The 12,603-nt window shown below is 44.2% G+C and overlaps 1 protein-coding gene across 2 annotated transcripts in view; it reads left to right on the top strand.

The window, feature by feature from the left end:
• LOC137352710 (carcinoembryonic antigen-related cell adhesion molecule 5-like) overlaps positions 1 to 12,603 on the top strand; it is a 721,824-nt gene that overhangs the window by 555,706 nt on the left and 153,515 nt on the right. The gene's annotated exons all lie outside the window — the stretch shown is intronic.

Raw genomic sequence — 12,603 nt, 5'->3', positions numbered from 1 at the left:
CCCAGCCTGTTCAGTCTTTTCTGATAATTATAACCTGTCACTTCTGGCATCATCCTTGTAAATTATGTAGTTTACATTTAGAAGATTTAGGTCTGTAATTCTTTTGGGATTAAAAACAGTTACAGCTTACTAAGTACAACCTACATCAATATCTAAGTTGCTGCTATCATTTAGAAAAGGAATGTACTGTACATAAAGTTTATATGTCACCCTGTAGCATAGCTCCCAAAGTGTTAACTTTGAATAAAAGCAAAATACTGCGGATGCTGGAAATCTGAAATAAAAACAGAAAGTGCTGGAAATACTCAACAGGTCTGGCAGCACCTGTAGAGACAGAAACAGAGTTAATGTTTCAGGTCTGTGACCTTTCATCAGAACCCTTTCATCAATGTTCTGATGAAAGGTCACAGACCTGAAACGTTAACTCTGTTTCTCTCTCCACAGATGCTGGCTGACCTGCTGAGTATTTCCAGAACTTTCTGTGTTTGTTAACTTTGAAAGCTGAGTTTCAAACATTCTGTCCGGTCATAGCAACTTGACATGAAGCTGAAGTGCTCGCAGGGCCAAAGGAAAGACAGAAGAATTCGGAGGAAAAGAGGAACAGCTTGTCGCTGAGCCCAACAAGTTCTTGAAACAGAGCCATACAACAGTTCAAACTACAAAGGAAAGCTGCAAGTTCTGTTTCTCAAAACCAGTTCACTTTACCACTCTCAATACTGCACTATACAGAGAGAATGACGGATAGAGGCAAAGAGAGAGAGAGAGAGAGACTCAGCATGTGTGTGAGGGAGAGGAAGTCAGACAGAGATGGACAGAAATGAACCGGAGACAGATTCAGTGTGTGTGAGAGGGAATGATAGACAATGGGATAGAGAGAGACATAGACAGAAATAGAGAGAAACTAAGAGAGATAGAGATGGAGATGGAAGCAGGCAGATGAGAAAGAGAGATAGTCACAGAGCAACGGAGACAGAGTCAATCAAAGAGAGATAGACATGGAACTAGGGAGCTGGAAAATGGGATTTATTGCATTCAGATGTGGAGGTTACATCACTTAGAGAGTCATAGAATCATTACAGCACAGAAGGAGGCCATTCAAGTCCATGCCAGCTCTCTGTAGAGCAATCAATCCAGTCTGTCCCATTAAAATAAAAGCAAAATACTGCAGATGCTGGAAATCTGAAATCTCTGACGCCAAACGATCTGTGCTCAAAAAAGGACTCTGTTTTATCCCCTTACACCCCCACCTCAAAGAATTTCGAGCTTGGCATGACATTAAGCACTTCTTCTGTCGCTTTCGCCTCCGGGCTCACTGTTTGACCAGGAGTCCTCCCTCAACCAGCAAACCCATTCACCCACCTCCATCATTCTCCCTCCATCTGGACCTCTCCCTCTGTCCTCTTACCTGCTCTTGATCGTTTCATCTCAGCGTTACATGGGCCATCTCAATTTCTCCGCTCCCCTCAGTCACTCTAACCTGTCTCCCTCTGAACTTGCTGCACTCCGTTCTCTCAGGTCTAACCCTGACATTGCGATCAAACCTGCAGACAAGGGTCGTGCTGTTATTGTCTGGCGTACCGACCTCTATCTTGCAGAGGCTAAGCAGCAACTCACAGACACTTCTTCCTATCTACCCCTGGACCATGACACCACCACTGAACATCAAGCTACTGTCTACAGGACTGTCATTGACCTCATCTCCTCCGGAGATCTTCCCCCTACAGCTTCCAACCTCATAGTCTCACAACCCCGCACAGCCCGCTTCTACCTCCTTCCCAAAATCCACAAACAGGACTGTCCTGGCAGACTCATCATTTCAGTCTGTTCCTGCCCCATTGAACTTATTTCTTCCTATCTTGACTCTATCTTTTCTCCCCTGGTTCAGTCTCTTCCCACCTACATCCATGACTCGTCTGACACCCTATGTCATTTTGACAATTTCCAATTTCCTGGCGCTAACTGCCTCCTCTTCACTATGGACGTCCAATCTCTCTACACCTCCATCCCCAACAAGAAAAGTTTGAGGACTCTCCGCTTCTTCCTTGAACAGAGGCTCAACCAGTCCCTATCCACCACCACCCTCCTCCGCCTGGCTGAACTTGCTCTCACATTGAACCACTTCTAGATTTTAGATTAGATTAGAGATACAGCACTGAAACAGGCCCTTCGGCCCACCGAGTCTGTGCCAAACATCAACCACCCATTTATACTAATCCTACACTAATCCCATATTCCTACCAAACATCCCCACCTGTCCCTATATTTCCCGACCACCTACCTATACTAGTGACAATTTATAATGTCCAATTTACCTATCGACCTGCAAGTCTTTTGGCTTGTGGGAGGAAACCGGAGCACCCGGAGAAAACCCACGCAGACACAGGGAGAACTTGCAAACTCCACACAGGCATTACCCGGAATCGAACCCGGGTCCCTGGAGCTGTGAGGCTGCGGTGCTAACCACTGCGCCACTGTGCCGCCCTTCAATTCCACTCACTTCCTCCAAATAAAAGGGGTTGCTATGGGTACCCGCATGGGTCCTAGTTATGCCTGTCTTTTTGTAGGCTGTGTTGAACATTCCTGGTTCCAGTCCTACTCAGGCACCCTCCCCCAACTCTTTTTCCAGTGCATTGAGTCATAGAGTCGGACAGCATAGAAACAGGCCCTTTGGCCCACCACGTCCATGCCAACCATAATGCCTATCTATACTAATCCCACCTGCCTGCATTAATTCCATATCCCTCTATGCCTTGCTCATTCAAGTACCTGTCCAGATGCCTCTTAAGTGTCGCTATTGTTCCTGCCTCCACCACCTCCTCTGGCAGCTCATTCCAGATACCCACTATTCTTTGTGTGAAAAATTTACCCCTTTGATCCCCTTTAAACCTCCTCCCTCTCACCTGAAATCTATGCCCTCTAGTTTTACTCACCCCTACCATGGGAAACAGACTCTGGCTATCTACCCTATCTATGCCTCTCATAATTTTATATACCTCTATCATGTCCCCTCTCAGCCTCCTTCGCTCCAGGGAAAACAGACCCAGCCTATCCAATCTCTCTTTATAACTCAAGCCCTCCAAACCAGGCAACATCCTTGTGAATCTTTTCTGCACTCTCTCTAGCTTAATCACATCTTTCCTGTAGTGCGGCGACCAGAACTGCACACAGTACTCCAAATGCGGCCTAACCAACGTTATGTACAACTGTAACATGACGTCCCAACTCTTGTACTCAATGCCTCGGCCGATGAAGGCAAGCATGCCATATGCCTTCTTCACCACCCTGTCTACCTGTGTTGCCACTTTCAGGGAACTATGTACTTGCACCCCAAGGTCTCTCTGCTCAAGAGCACTCCCCAGGGCCCTGCCATTCTCTGTATATGTCCTGCCCTGGTTTAACTTCCCAAAATGCATCACTTCACACTTGTCTATGTTAAATTCCATTTGCCACTCCCTTGCCCACTTTCCCAGTTTATCTATATCCTGTTGTAACCTTAGATGACTGTATTGGTGCCGTTTCCTGCTGGAAAAGTTCATCAACTTTGCTTCCAATTTCCACCTTTCTCTCACCTATACATGGTCCATCTCTGACACGTCCCTTCCTTTCCTCGACTTCTCTGTCTCCATCTCTGGAGATGGACTGTTCACTAATATACATTATAAGCCCACCGACTCCCCACAGCTATCTCGACTACACTTCTTCACACTCTGCCTCTTGTAGGACTCCATTCCATTCTCCCAGTTTCTCCATCTCCGACATATCTGTTCTGATAATTCAACCTTCTGCAACAGTGCTTCTGATATGCCTTTCTTTTTCCTCAACCGAAGATCCCCCCCCACCCCCCCATTGTGTTTGACAGGGCCTTCAATCGTTTCCAACTAATTTTCTGTACTTCTGCCCTCACGCATTCCCCTCCCTCCCAGAACCGTGACAGGGTTCCCCTTGTCCTCACTTTCCACCCCACCAGCCTCCACATCCAAAGGATCATCCTCCGCCACTTCTGCCACCTCCAGCCTGATGCCACCACCAAACGCATCCTCCCCTCCCCTGTCAGCATTCCGAAGGGATTGCTCCCTCCATGACACCCTGGTCCACTCCTCCATTACCTCGACACCTCGTCCCCTTCCTACGGTACCTTCCCATGCAATCGCAGGAGGTGTAATACCTGCCCTTTTACCTCCTCTCTCCTCACCATCCAAGGCGCCAAACACTCCTATCTGGTGAAGCAGTGATTTACTTGTACTTCTTTCAATGTAGTATACTGTATTCGCAGCTCACAGTGCAATCGCCTCTACACTGGAGAGACCAAACGCAGATTGGGTGACTTTGCGGAACACCTCTAATCAGTTCGCAAGCATGACCCCAAGCTTCCGGTTGCTTGCCATTTCAATTCACCACCCTACTCCCATGCCCACATTTCTGTCCTTGGCCTGCTGCAGTGTTCCAGAGAACATCAACGCAAGCTCGAGGAACATCAGCACTAATGCTTTGTCTTTCACCACATCATTAGCACACTCCCTTTGCCCCATGACCTCCTTGTCAGTTAGTCTCTCCTGCCCTCTCCCCTATCACACACCTTCCCTTTTGTTCTCTTGAGCCATCCCCACCCCCCCTGCACCCCCCCCCCCCCACTGCTTCAATTACTTAAAAACCTTTCTAACCTTTGCCAGTTCTGATGAAAGGTTACAGACCTGAAATGTTAACTCTGCTTCTCTCTCCACATATGCTACCAGACCTGCTGAGTATTTCCAGCACTTTCTGTTTTTATTTCAGTCTGTCCCATTCCCCCACTGTATCCCCATAGCCCTGCAAGTTTATTTCCCTTAAGTGTCCGTGCAATTTCCTTTTGAAATCATTGGTCGTCCATCCCCCTCATACACAGCGAGGTCCAGGTCATTACCACCCGCTGCATAAAAATGTTCTTCTTCACATCTTCCCTGAAACTCTTGCCCAAAACATTAAACTGTGTTCCCTAGTCCCCTAGCAGACTCTACTAGCATAGGATAGACATGAAGTAGTGTTGATGGTAACCGGTATTTTCAAAAATTACACGATTGGGCACAACTATGGCAAATGGAGTTTGATGTAGCAAAGTAAGGGATCATCAAGTTTGTAGCCAAGATTATTTTCTAAATGTTGAGAAGCATAGAAACAGGAGAAAGCCATGTTAACATGCAGGTGCAGCAAGCAATTAAGAAGGCTAATGGTATGTTAGCTTTAATCGCAAGAGGATTTGAGTACAGAAGTATTGAAGTCTTGCTTCAATTAGATAGAACCTTGTTTAAACCGCACCTGGAGCACTATGTGCAGTTTTGGTTTCTTACATGCAGATGACAGTCCCACCATCCCATGTTAATGAGATCATGGCTAATCTATATCCTAACTCAAACCATCCATACTGGCTCCATATCTCTTAATACCCTTAGGTAGCAAGATTTGTCAAGTTCAGATTTAAAATTATTAATTGAGCGGATATCTACTGCTTTTTTGTGAGCGAGCGCACCAAACTACTACATGCTTTGAAGCCATGTTTCCGAACTTCTCTCCTGAATGACTTGGCTCAGATTTGAAGGTTATGTTCCCTTGTATGAGACTTTCCCACCAGTGGACAAAGTTGCTGTCAATCTACCTTATCAATTCCTTTCAAAATCCAAAAAAACCTCAATCAAATCACCCCTTAATCTACTAATTTCGAGGGAATATGGGCCAAGTCTATATGATCTCTCCTCATAATTTAATCCTTGGAGCCCTGGTAACATTCTGGTGAATCTGCACTGCATTTCTACCAAGGCCAGTGGCCCAGATTTTGTGGTCAGTGACGAAGTGATGGCACTCATCGCTGACCTTGAATAAAGCTGCCTACAAAGATGTAGCAATCTCTGTGGCATGGATTTCACCTTTCCCGATGTTAATGTTATTCTGACATCAGCTCAAGGGCATTGTCGTCATCCAGTATCAGTGATGTCATCAAGGAGGCTAAGCAGCCAATCACACTGAAAAATTCTCACAGACAGAAAACCAGGAAGTAAAAAGCAATGGTTATCTTTCACTTTTTAATCATTTTACAGACAGCAAAATAAACATCAGACATATACATGGGATCAAGTTGGAAGCTGAAATATCATAAACAAACAATAACAATATTTATTTTAAAAATCAGTCATTTTTATCATAATGGAGAAATTTGACATTTCACAAATATAAAATTAGTTTTTCAGGGTCAGAAAGAAGGTTCAACAATAATTATGAATGTAGTAAATCATTACAACCATAGTTACACGTCATTCAACAAGGCATAGCTTTTACAAGGTTTTTTTTATAGTGAAACTAATAGTGTAAAAGCGGGAGGTCATGTCAATTCAATTGATTTTTAAAGGTTTCCATCTGTGGGGACTTCAACAGCACACTCTGTTGAGGATCAAGGAATCACTGACAGCAACCTCTGTAATTCCGTGTGAAACTTCCATGTACAGTTTCACCATCGTTCTAGTTGCAAAATCTGAGGAGTATTCTTTCGAAGGTGCAGTGCCCCTAGGAACATAGAATAGAGAGTAGGCCATTCAGCCCATCGAGCCTGCTCTGCCATTCAAACATGACCATGGCTGATCATCCACCTCAATGCCTTTTTCCCCACACTATCCCCATATCCCTTTATGTCATTGATATTTAGAAATCTGTCAGTCCCAGCTTTAAACATACTCAATGACTGAGCATCGACAGTCCTCTGGAGTAGAGAATTCCAAAGATTCACAACACTCTGCGTAAAGAAATTTCTCCTCATCTTGGCCCTAAGTGGCTTCCCCCTTTTTTTGAAATTGTGTCCCCTGATTCTAGAGCCCCCAACTAGGGGAGTCATCTTACCTGCATCTACTCTGTCTATCCCTATAAGTATTTTGTAGGGTTCAATGAGATCACCTCTCATTCTTTGAAACTCTACAGAATACAGGCCCAGTTTCCCCAATCTCTCTTCATAGGTCAGTCTCGCCATCCCAGGTGTCCGGTGAACCTTCATTGCACTTCCTCTATGGCAATAATAACCTTCCTAAGGTAAGGAACCAAAACTGCACACAGTGCTCCAGGCACGGTCTAACAAAAGTTCTAAACAATTGAAGCAAGACTTCACTACTCCTGTACTCAAATCCTCTTGCGATAAAGGCTAACATACCATTAGCCTTCTTAATTGCTTGCTGCACTTGCATGTTAGCTTTCAGTGACTTATTGACAAGGACACCCAGGTCCCTTTGTACATCTACACTTTCTAATCTCTTACCATTTAAGAGATACTCTGCACATCTGTTCCTCCTACCAAAGGGGATAACCTCACATTTTTCCACATTATATTCCATCTGCCATGTTCTTGCCCACTCACTAAGTCTGTCCAAATCCCCTTGAAGCCACTTTGCATCTTCCTCACAACACACATTCCCACCTAGTTCTGTGTCATCTGCAAACTTGGAAATATTACATTTGGTCCCCACATCCAAATCATTGATATATATTGTGAACAGCTGGGGCCCAAGTAATGATCTTCGCGATACCCCACCAGTCACAGCCTGCCAAAGAGCAAATGTTCCACTTATTACTACTCTCTGTTTTCTGCCTGTTAACTAATCCTTAATCCATGCCAGTATATTACCTCCTATCTCATGTGATTTAATTTTGCTAACTAACCTCCTGTGGGGGACTTTATCAAAAGCCTCCTGAAAATCCAAGGAGACTACGTCCACCGACTTCCCTTTATCAATTCAGTTAGTATAATCCTCAAAAAACTCCAACAGGTTTGTCAAACATGATTTCCCATTCATAAATCCATGTTGACTGTGCCATTCAGATCAGTATTATCCAAGTCGCCATTTATCACATCCTTTAGAATAGATTCTAGCATTTTCTCTACTGCTGATGTAAGGCTAACAGGTCTGCAGTTCCCTGTTCTCTCTCTCCCTCCCTTCTTAAATAGTGTATACATAACTGTACACAGCACTTCCGATGTGGTCTAAACCATGAAATGTAGAAGAACAAAGAGATTTGGGACACCAAAACATTAAATAACAGGTACAAAAATCAAAATGATTAATGGAATGTTGTTGCTTAAGGAGGCTGAAATACAAAGGGGAGAATATCATGCTTCATTGCTATAGAGCCCTAGGCAGAGTACTGTGTTCAGTTCTGGGCACCATATTTCAGGAAGACTATATTGGCCTTGGAGGGCGTGCGGGTTGGCTGTTGGGAGGTGGTGGGGCTGGTGACAGCAGGGCAGTGTAGATTCACCAGAATTATACTGAGTAATAAATGTTTACATTATTAGGCTAAGTTGCATAACATTGACTTGAGTACAGGAGACTGAGGGATGATCTTATTGACATTTGTAAAATGTTAAAGGGATTTGATCAGGTAAATACAGAATAATTATTGCTTCTGGTGGGGGAATCAAAATTCAAAACTGCAACGGTTCAAGAATGCAGCTCACCACCACCTTCTCATGGGCAATTAGGGATGGGCAACATATGCTGGCCTTGCCAGCAATGCCCACATCCCATGGGATTCAGACATACGTGCTTCAACTGGTTGAGCCATCCATAACTGATTCTCACTGGACCACATCAAGCCACACTTAACTGTCCCAAAACTTCCCATTACTCTGGGGTCAGTCTGGAGAACAATGGTAAGACTCAGCTTTTGTTTGCCTCTTCCGTCCATGTCCAAATTTCCTGCAACTCCATGGAGGGTGTGCGGGTTGGCTGTTGGGAGGTGGTGGGGTTGGTGAGGGCAGGGCAGTGTAGATATTTAAACAATCAAAACAAAAGGACTTTATCTTAATTCTTAAAATTACTTCTGGGGAAATGGGCATCACTAACAAGACCAGCACTTATTGCCTAACCCTTGTTGCCCTTGAAAAGGTGTGAATAGCCCTTGTACTTGAAACACTACAGTCCATGTGGTGAAAATCCACCCATAGTGCTGTTGGTAGGGAATATCACAAATTTAACCCAGCACCCATGAAGAAATTGCTATACATATTCAAATCAGAATGGTGTGTGATTTGGAGCAGAACTTGGAGGCAATGGTCCCAAGCACCTGATGTACTTGTCCTTCTAGATGGTGGAGGTTGCAGCTTCATCTGGCCAGATACCTGTGGATGATGTCAGTGTGGGGCAGCATGAAGATAGGTCAGGGGAAGGAGCAAAACATGGACATTGAGTACCTAGAGATGTAATAGTTTGGCATGGGAAGTGAAGCCATCGCTACAGGTACTCAGGTTACAGTTTGATAGGTAAGAGTGAAATCAAGCGTGAGCACTCCCACTGAGCTGGACAACAGTGGAGAGTTGTTGGAGGAGGCTGGAGTGCTTACCTGTTGTAGGCTGCAGGAAGATTGAGGAGGATGAGCAGGGAAAATGCATGATGTTCAAAGTAGCAGAGGATGCCATTTGTGACTGATTAGGGCAACGTTATTGCTCTGACAGGGCAGAAAACTGATTTGTGAGTTTCGAACATGGAGTTGCAGGAAATGTGGACATGGACGGAAGAGGCAAACAGAAGCTGAGTCTTACCATTGTTCTCCAGACTGACCCCAGAGTAATGGGAAGTTTTGGGACAGTTAAGTGTGGCTTGATGTGGTCCAGTGAGAATCAGTTATGGATGGCTCAACCAGTTGAAGCACGTATGTCTGAATCTCTGATGAAATGACAATTAGCACCATACTAAGGAGAACAATCAGGATGGAAAAGAGTACAAGAGGACAAACGTGGAGCTGAGGCACAGGTTGAAAACATCAACAGTTGCAAATGCATCATGATGAATGCAGTTAGCCGTTTGAAAAAGGCATCATCAAGGATTTGGGGACAACCTTTTCTAGAGGAAAACACGGAGCAAAACAGTCAGAGATGAGTAAGGATGTAATCAAGACTATTGAAGTAGAGAGGCCACGTTTGATGGCTAGTTTGAGAGTGGCAATGGATATCAGAAAGATGGTTTATATGGAGGGAGAGGATTACTGAGGGAAGAAGGGGACTGAAAACAGAGGAGAAAAGGCATGTTGAGCTGAGATAGAGATTGAAATCATAAATATGAAGAGTCGCTCAGTAGAGGCTGGGAGAATATTTCAATCAGAATCTTGGTGATGGCAGAAAACAAGATTTTTTCAAAGAACGTAAGAAAAGAATCTTGCAGCAATATCTTCCTGAATTAGTTGTCCTTCTATTGCAGCAAGTCACAAACCAATAATGCGCTATAATAAAGTTAATGCTGTGGAAACAAAAATACAGATAATGTTGATTCTAAGTATGTATGAATAATTTCAGAAAAATGTATTGCTTTTGGTAAGTAGCAACTGATTTCATTGCTAATGTGAAGCAGCAATCTTTGCTCCTGCAAGGCAGGAGTAGATTGTCAAGTGTGTGATATTACATAAAGCCACCAAATGCACTGGACAAGTTGTGAGGTGCGCTCAGAAAGTGAAATTTGTCTGGCTGCTAGAAATTGAAAGAAATTAGGAATTTTTTTCTTGTGTCCTGCAAGCTTGGAATGCATGCCCAGTCAAGGATAAATTCAACATCCTTTTAAAATATACATATAACATAATGGCTCCAGTTGTGAATTGATTAGTTTAGAAAAATACCACCTTAACAGCACGTGGAGAAACTGGAGTTGATAGACACAAGCAAAGGCACATTTTCCAAAAGGTATCTGTAGTTGTTGATCAGGAACGTAAATATTGATTTTCCTGCTCTCCACATCTGGAATGTTAGATTAATGTTACCGAGTCCCCCATCCCCCTGTTCACCAACTTATGAGATGTCTGCTAAAGCATGGAACAAACATGAACCCTACTCAACTAAGTTATTTAACGCTCGATACAAAACAGTATGTTGTCCTTAGATCAGAGAAATCACTGATCCAAAGCTTTACAATCATTACCTGAAATCAACATTCTCTGTTGCAATGTAAATTAGTTTGCATTCTGTACAATGTCTGAAGTCTTTGGTCCAAAACAACAACATTTAGGGAAACAAAGCAAAGATCAGTATTCAATACTCTCACAATGTACTCATCCGACATACATTACTCTCAAATAGGCACAGTATCCAAGTGGACTACTCACCCAAAAGTCTAGAGTTCAAAGCTCTCTATGGCATAACATAAAAATGTAATGAAATCACATTTGCTGTAAAACCCAACTGGTTCAGTAATGTCCTTTCAGGAAACAATCATGTCAACCTACTAAGCCTACACGTGTTTCATGTCCAACACTACATAGTTAACACTTCATGCCATTAGGGCATCTGCGTATCAGATATAAACATTGCTTTGCCATGTGATACCCCCATCCTGAGAACAAATTAAAAAAATGTTTATATTTCATGTTTTCTTAACGTGGTGGATCACTTATAAAATCTTCTACCCGCATACCTCATCAGATCACATTAAAATGACTGATCCTGTAATTAGAGTCATACAGCACTGAAACAGGCCCTTCAGCCCACTGAGTCTGTGCCAATCATCAACCACCCACTTACACTAACCCTACATTAATCCCATACTCCCTACCACATGCCCACCTTCCCTCAATTCTCCTATCACCTACACTAGGGGCAATTTACAATGGCCAATTTACCTATCAAGCTGCAAGTTTCTGGCTGTGGGAGGAAACCAGAGCACCTGGCAGAAACCCACACGGTCACAGGGAGAACTTGCAAACTCCGTACAGGCAGTACCCAGAACTGAACCCAGGTCAATGGTGCTGTGAGGCTGTGGTGTTAACCACTGCACCACCCCTGTTAATTCTGTTAAAAGTAAAGCGGAGCCTCCCTCAAATGGCTCGGAACGCATACTGTCCATCCGACTGCTCACCACCTCTGGTCCAGTACACCTACTCAGCATCTATGCTCCAACACTCTGTTCCGCACCTGAAGCTAAAGACCAGTTCTATGAACAACTCCATAACATCATTAGCAGCATCCCCAACACCGAACACCTATTCCTGCTGGGGGACTTTAATGCCAGGGTTGGGGCCGACCATGACTCATGGCCCTCCTGCCTTGGGCGCTATGGCGTTGGAAGGATGAATGAGAACGGGCAGAGACTGCTTGAGTTGTGTACCTATCATAACCTCTGCATCACCAACTCGTTCTTTCACACTAAACCCTGTCACCAGGTTTCATGGAGGCACCCAAGATCACGTCGTTGGCACCAGCTAGACCTCATTGTCACAAGGCGAGCCGCCTTAAACAGTGTTCAAATCACACGCAGCTTCCACAGTGCGGACTGCGACACCGACCACTCCCTGGTGTGCAGCAAGGTTAGACTCAGACCAAAGAAGTTGCATCATTCCAAGCAGAAGGGCCACCCGCGCATCAACACGAGCAGAATTTCTCACCCACAGCTGTTACAAAAATTTCTAAATTCACTTGTAACAGCCCTTCAAAACACTCCCACAGGGGATGCTGAGACCAAGTGGGCCCACATCAGAGACGCCATCTATGAGTCAGCTTTGACCACCTACGGCAAAAGTGCGAAGAGAAATGCAGACTGGTTTCAATCTCATAATGAAGAGCTGGAACCTGTCATAGCCGCTAAGCACATTGCACTTTTGAACTACAAGAAA

This window comes from Heterodontus francisci, chromosome 39 (assembly GCF_036365525.1).
Source record: "Heterodontus francisci isolate sHetFra1 chromosome 39, sHetFra1.hap1, whole genome shotgun sequence".
Classification (NCBI taxonomy): domain Eukaryota; kingdom Metazoa; phylum Chordata; class Chondrichthyes; order Heterodontiformes; family Heterodontidae; genus Heterodontus; species Heterodontus francisci.
The sequence above is the reverse complement of the archived record's forward strand: the minus strand, read 5'-3'. Positions and strand labels throughout refer to the sequence as shown.